The following is a 6000-nucleotide window of genomic DNA, read 5'->3' on the forward strand; positions in this document are numbered from 1 at the left end:
GCAGAGGGGCAGGGGACAGCTCATGATTAACTTTGCTGACACCAAGGGAAGGTCCTGGCTGATCCTCTCCACACATCTTCCAATGGAGAAGCATTTTTGCCTTCTTTGTTAATTTAGTTTTTGGAAGCCCCATGGGGTTCCTGGGAAACCCCAGCCTGGCTCTATCAGCTCTTGCCAGCAGCCAAGGGTTGTTATGGTTAATAACAGTAGAAAACTGCCAAAGGCACACAAAAGGAATTAAGTTGTCACCAACATTTAAAAATCAACGTTAGGCCATGGGAAGGATGGGGGAAGAAGGTGACGGTTGTACCATATCTGCAGCTTCTCACTCTCTCCACAGTTCCTCCTGGGCTGGCCTAAATCCATCCTGAAAATAAACTTTCAAAAGTTTAAATGACTTTTAAAAAGTAATTAAAAATAATAATTTTGATATCAAAACAATCAGAACAATTTCATAAATAATTTAAATTATTAACTTTCTAAGTCATGCTTTGTGTCACCAGAGTCCTGCCAGACACCAAAGTGCCATTTAAAGGATGCAAAGGTCTCCCATGGTCTTGTGCCACATCTGCCACTCCTCTGTGGGCACTGGAGGTGCTCTGGGACATCTCCAGTGACATGAGTTGTGTTCAGGTAGCTTCATCAAGTCCCTGCAGTTCTTCCTGGGACAAAAACACCGGAGAACCAAGTGAGGGACAACAAATGTCACCCAGGTACCAAGTGACAGGATGAGAGGAAATGGCCTCAAGTTGCACCAGGGAATGTTTAGGTTAGATTTTGGGAGAAAAAAATCATAGAAAGGGTTGTAAAGGATTGGAACAACCTGCCCAGGGAAGTGGTGGTGTCCCCATCCCTGGAAGTGTTACAACCATGTGCATGGTGCACTTGAGGACATGGTTTAGTGGTGATGAACATGGTGGTGGTGCTGTGTTGGTGGTTGGATTTGATGATCTTAAAGATCTTTTCCAACCTAAATGAGTCTATGAAATGGAAAGGACCAGGGATGGTGGCTAAATACAGCAATAAATTCAAGCAGAGTTAATTGTAAGGAGATACAGAGCCAAGAGTCCCCCTGCTCCATGAAGGATCTTCCCCTGCCCACCAGGGTTGAGCTGGAGATGCAGGAGGCCAGAAGGGAGAAGCAGCAAAAATTCTCTAAAATCAAGCATCTCTTTCCAGGCTGTGAGCTCAGGGCTGGGGGAGGGAAAAGAAAAGACCTTATGACTCCAAGGAACACCTCATTGTGTAAATCAAGGGTGAGAAGTTGCTGGAACTGCACAGGTTTCTTAAGAAGGTGTTTCTCCCACCTCTGCAACTCTTTGTGCCCCCCATTCCCACAGTGAACACAGGAGGATGGACCCTCCAAAGCATCTCCTGTCCATTCCTACATGCCCTGACCATGGTGGAACTCCCAACCCTCCAGCCCAGTGGCCCAAGGAAGCTCCATTCCATCATTCCTCACATCCCTGACTTGCACAGGTGACAGATGAAGCAGAGACAGGAAAGGGGACTGTGGACATGCCTTCCCCTCTTGTGGGGGTCCCAGTTGCCAGGGTACCAGTTGTTGGTTTTTCTGGGTCTGGATTGAAGGCACTTGAGATGGCAGTTCATGTTCAGACTCAAATGTTTATTTCTTATCAGTAAAACAGTCTCACTACTGTGAGTTCAGCAGCTTTTCATTAGAAGGCACAAAATGGCCAACAATCTCTTGTTACAAGGGCTTTTAAGAGTAAACTATCCAATTAAGAACTGACACCTGGATTATTTTCCCTTTTAACCTAATAACTGATCCCAAAGAGCTGTAATGGGGACTTTTCTGCCCAATTACAAAATGCCACCAAACCCATGGAGAAGGAGGAAGAAGAAGCATGAAGAAGAAACCCAGGATGACACCCTGTGCCCTCCATCTTGCTTCCATCCGCAACACACTAAAAATCCCAAAACCTCAATTTCTCACCAAGTGATCTCCTTCCAATTAACTCTGCTTGAATTTACTGCTGTGTTTATCCACCATCCCTGGTCCTTTCCATTTCATCGACTCATTTAGGTTGGAAAAGATCTTTAAGATCATCAAATCCAACCATCAACACAGAACCACCACCATGTTCATCACTAATTTCTCTACACTACTCTCTATAATCTATTTCACACTTTTGTGGGTTCCAGTCTATCTTGAAGTCTGGGAAACTTTCTCACTTTCTCCATGGATGAGGGTCACAGTCAGTGCTCCCCTGGGGGTCAGGGCACCCCAGAGCAGACAGAGGAATATTCCCTGTGTGCCCTGGGTTTGCACACCCTCTCGCAGTGGGGGGTATTTCCCTATCAGGAGCTGATAAGATTTGGGCAGAGCTCTGCTCCCCACAGCATTCCTCGCGGGAGGGAGCTGCAGCCAGCAGGGAGTGGTGGCCCCAGTGGCAGGGACAGGCTGTGGGATGTCAGTCACACTCCATCCCTGGAGCAAGCCCAGCCTTTCACAAGGCACAGATGGCTCCTTTCCGTCATCTGACCTCATTGTTTAATCTGACCTGATCCGGTGCTCCAATCTAACTCCACTTTAATCACCACTACGAAGCCGGGATTGTTTCCCTGGGCTCCACCCTGAGTTCCTTCCCTCTTAGGGCACACACACAGAGCCCAGATCCATCCTCCACCCCAGGGACACCCTCAGCTGGCTCCTCTGTGGGGTTTGAGGGGTGCTTCCAGAGGAGATGGTGCTGCTGGCAGCCAGCACTGTAATAAAAGGATGTTTCCATTTGGTGAAGTCAGCAGAAGTGTCTCTTATGACTGCTGCAGGTCACAAGGGTTCCTAAGACCCTCGGCAATTTTTGGTCAGGGCTTTTGTAGTGTTTGGGGGCTCCTAAAAAAGATCTGCAATTATAGAACCACAGAATGATTTGGGTTGGAAGGGACCTTGAAGATCATCCTGTTCCAACCCCTGCCATGGGTAGGGACACCTTCAACTACCCCAGGTTACTCCAAGCCTCTTTCCAACCTGGCCTTGGACACTTCCAGGGATCCAGAGGCAGCCACAGCTTTTCCAGGATTACATCATGACTCTGCATGACCTTGGTCAAGTCGCTCAGCTTTGGTGGCAGCACCTAAACTTTTCCCAGTTTCCTGCTCTGCTTTGTGTTCTGATCCTGATTTGGCTGTCAATTCACACCAAATCATCCAGTGGTGATTCCCAGCCCATCCTTGGTTTTCCCTTGATTTCCATCCTTGGGAGGTAGCAGAGATCACAACCCCAGGGAAGCTGCAGTGCTCTCCAGTTGTGACAGTGTTCACAGGGGTTTTTGGTTGAGGGAAGAGACGAGGATCTGACTCCATGTTTCAGAAGGCTGATTTATTATTTTATCATATATATTACATTAAAACTATACTAAAAGAAGAGAAGAAAGGATTTCATCAGAAGGCTAGCTGAGCTAAGAATAGAATAAGAAAGAATGATAACAAAGGTTTGTGGCTTGGCTCTCTGTCTGAGCCAGCTGGGCTGTGATTGGCCATTAATTACAAACATTTAACGTGGGCCAATCACAGATGCACCTGCTGCATTTCACAGCAGCAGATAATTAATGTTTACATTTTGTTCCTGAGGCTTCTCATCTTCTCAGGAGGAAAAATCCTAAGGAAAGGATTTTTCATAGAAGATGTCTGCGACATCCAGTTTATTTTATGTTTGCACATTAAAATAGCCTCATCTCAGTTCTCCCTCTTTGAAAGTCTCAGCCCAGCCTCTCCAGGTCGAAATCCATGGATAATGCAGCCAAGAAGCACCAAATGCAGCTGAGCAGGGCTGCAGACACCAATGTGTCCCAAATTTGCTCACACAAATCAGGTCTCGGCCAGCTGTGGGACTCGTGCTGGTGCTGCCTGTACCCAGGAAAGGACTGCCCCACACATCCCCTTCCCTACAGCCAGAGGGGGCTTATTGCCCCCAGCCCCCCCCTGCCCACAGCCTCAGAGGGTGGGAAGGGGCCTGGAAAGGTCACAGAGCCCATGACATCCCCCAGGGCAGGATCAGCTCTCCTCTGGCCCTCCTGGCAGATGTTTGTGTAACCTGCCCTCCTGCAAGCAAGGCCACGTCCTGCCCCCAGCCTCCTCCTCCTCCTCCTCCTCCTCCTCCTCCTCCTCCTCCTCTCTCAGGATTTTCCCACGCTGTCTGGATTACACAGCATCCCCCCAAGCTGCAGAGAGCCCCTCTGCTCTCAGCTGCAGCTCTTTTCCCAGACTGAATGAAGAGAAACAATTTGCCAATACCTTTGCAGCGTGGAAAAATAAATAAATTTTTAAAAAATCCATTCCAGGCTGTCTTTGCCTCACATCAACACAGAGCCCCTAACTCACAGCCCTGTCAGCACCGGGGAGGGGATGTGGCTCTGCCAGGATCTGTCTGGCAGCAGAAGTGTTCCCAGCTCTTGCAGAGGGAGATTCCCTGCAATCTCATGGTAAGGAGTGAGAATAAAATGTTATACTCCTTTTCTGTCCCTACCCCAGGCTGTTCTGGGATGATGCTTGCTCAGGTGCCTTGTTCCACACACTTTGTCCCACTGTGGTCTCCCAAAATCTTCTGTTTCAATGAGTTTTGCCTCCACCTCTCTCTGCAATCCTTATGAAAGGGCACTGACAGCTTCACTCTGTGTTCCTGCAGAGCCCTCAGGTGCAGGTGGGCTTTGCACAGCGAAGGTCCCACTTCCAAAACACCTCAGAGTTCTCCATCCTCTCTCTTTCCACCATGGATAATTTCCCTCTACATTAAAGAAGCTGGCAGGTGAAAAGCAAATATTTATGCCCAGACTGATGGGTGACGCTAAAACTTCTGCCCAAGGTTGGAGCTGACCCTTTGGAATCTCAGCATTGATCCCCATGTGCTGCTCTAGGGCAGCATCTCCTCTTCCCCCTGTTCAAGTTTTGTCACTGCCTGTTTTAAAGGCACCTCTGAAACCCTGCCCAAGACACTGATTTCCCTTCTGAAGGGGAAGCTGTCCTATTTTGCCATTTTTCTTTGCAGTCAAGTGTGCTCCAACTGCAGTGCAATTCTAGGAGCTCCAAGACGCACCATTACTGCAGCAGCTGGGGCTTTACATCCAAAAGACACATGTGATCAAATTGAAAGGCTTAGCAACACCAATTCTTCTATTTCCCCTGGTATTACACTGACTTTCTGGCTGAAACAATTTTCACTGCAGTATCCCACCAGTGAAACTGCTCCCAGATGCCTGAGCTTAGGCTGCAGATTTGGCTCTGAAGCCAAGTTTCCCAAAATGCTCCTGGTGATTTTCTACAGAGCTTGGAAATCCTGGAGGGTTTTTTTTCTTTCTTTTCTGTGTCAAGTTCACTTTATTTGATTTGGTAGGCTGAAAAGCAAAAAGAAGATCTCTCAGCAGCCCTATGTAAATGTTATTTAAATGTGCTGTCACGTTGGCCTCAGAACTGCTTGAGAAATACTCACTCATCTGCCCCCTTGGAAAGCTGTGCAATCCAGGGATTGCAGACAGGAGGATGATTTCTTGGTGCAATGCACCAAGGGATTTAAATGCTATGTGCTCTTTTAGTTCTGAGGCACCTCTTAATTAAGAACTGATTAACGTTTGGGGATTATTTTGCAACATAATCACTGTTTTACAGGGACTGGTGCTCTGCCAGGGCTGGCTGCACAGGTTACACACTGGGCATTCAGGGATCTCAGGCATCTGGGGCCAGGTTCTTTTAAAGGTAGATGTATTTAATTTGCAGAAGGGGTTTTATCCCAATTCTTCATCCCTCAGCCCCATGGCACAGTTTGTGTCCCAGATGTGGCAGGAAAGCTGCAAGCTGTGCTTTAAGTTAAATCAGAGAATTATGGAGCAGTTTGGGTTGGAAGGGACCTTCCAAAGCCCCTCTAGTCCAACCCCTGTATTGGGCAGGGACATCTTCCACTAAACCAGGTTGGTCCAAGCCCTGTCCACTCTGTCCACAAATCTTTCCACTTATGGGGCATCCACCACCTTTCTGGGCAACCTG

Source organism: Ammospiza nelsoni, chromosome 5 (assembly GCF_027579445.1).
Source record: "Ammospiza nelsoni isolate bAmmNel1 chromosome 5, bAmmNel1.pri, whole genome shotgun sequence".
Taxonomy (NCBI): Eukaryota; Metazoa; Chordata; class Aves; order Passeriformes; family Passerellidae; genus Ammospiza; species Ammospiza nelsoni.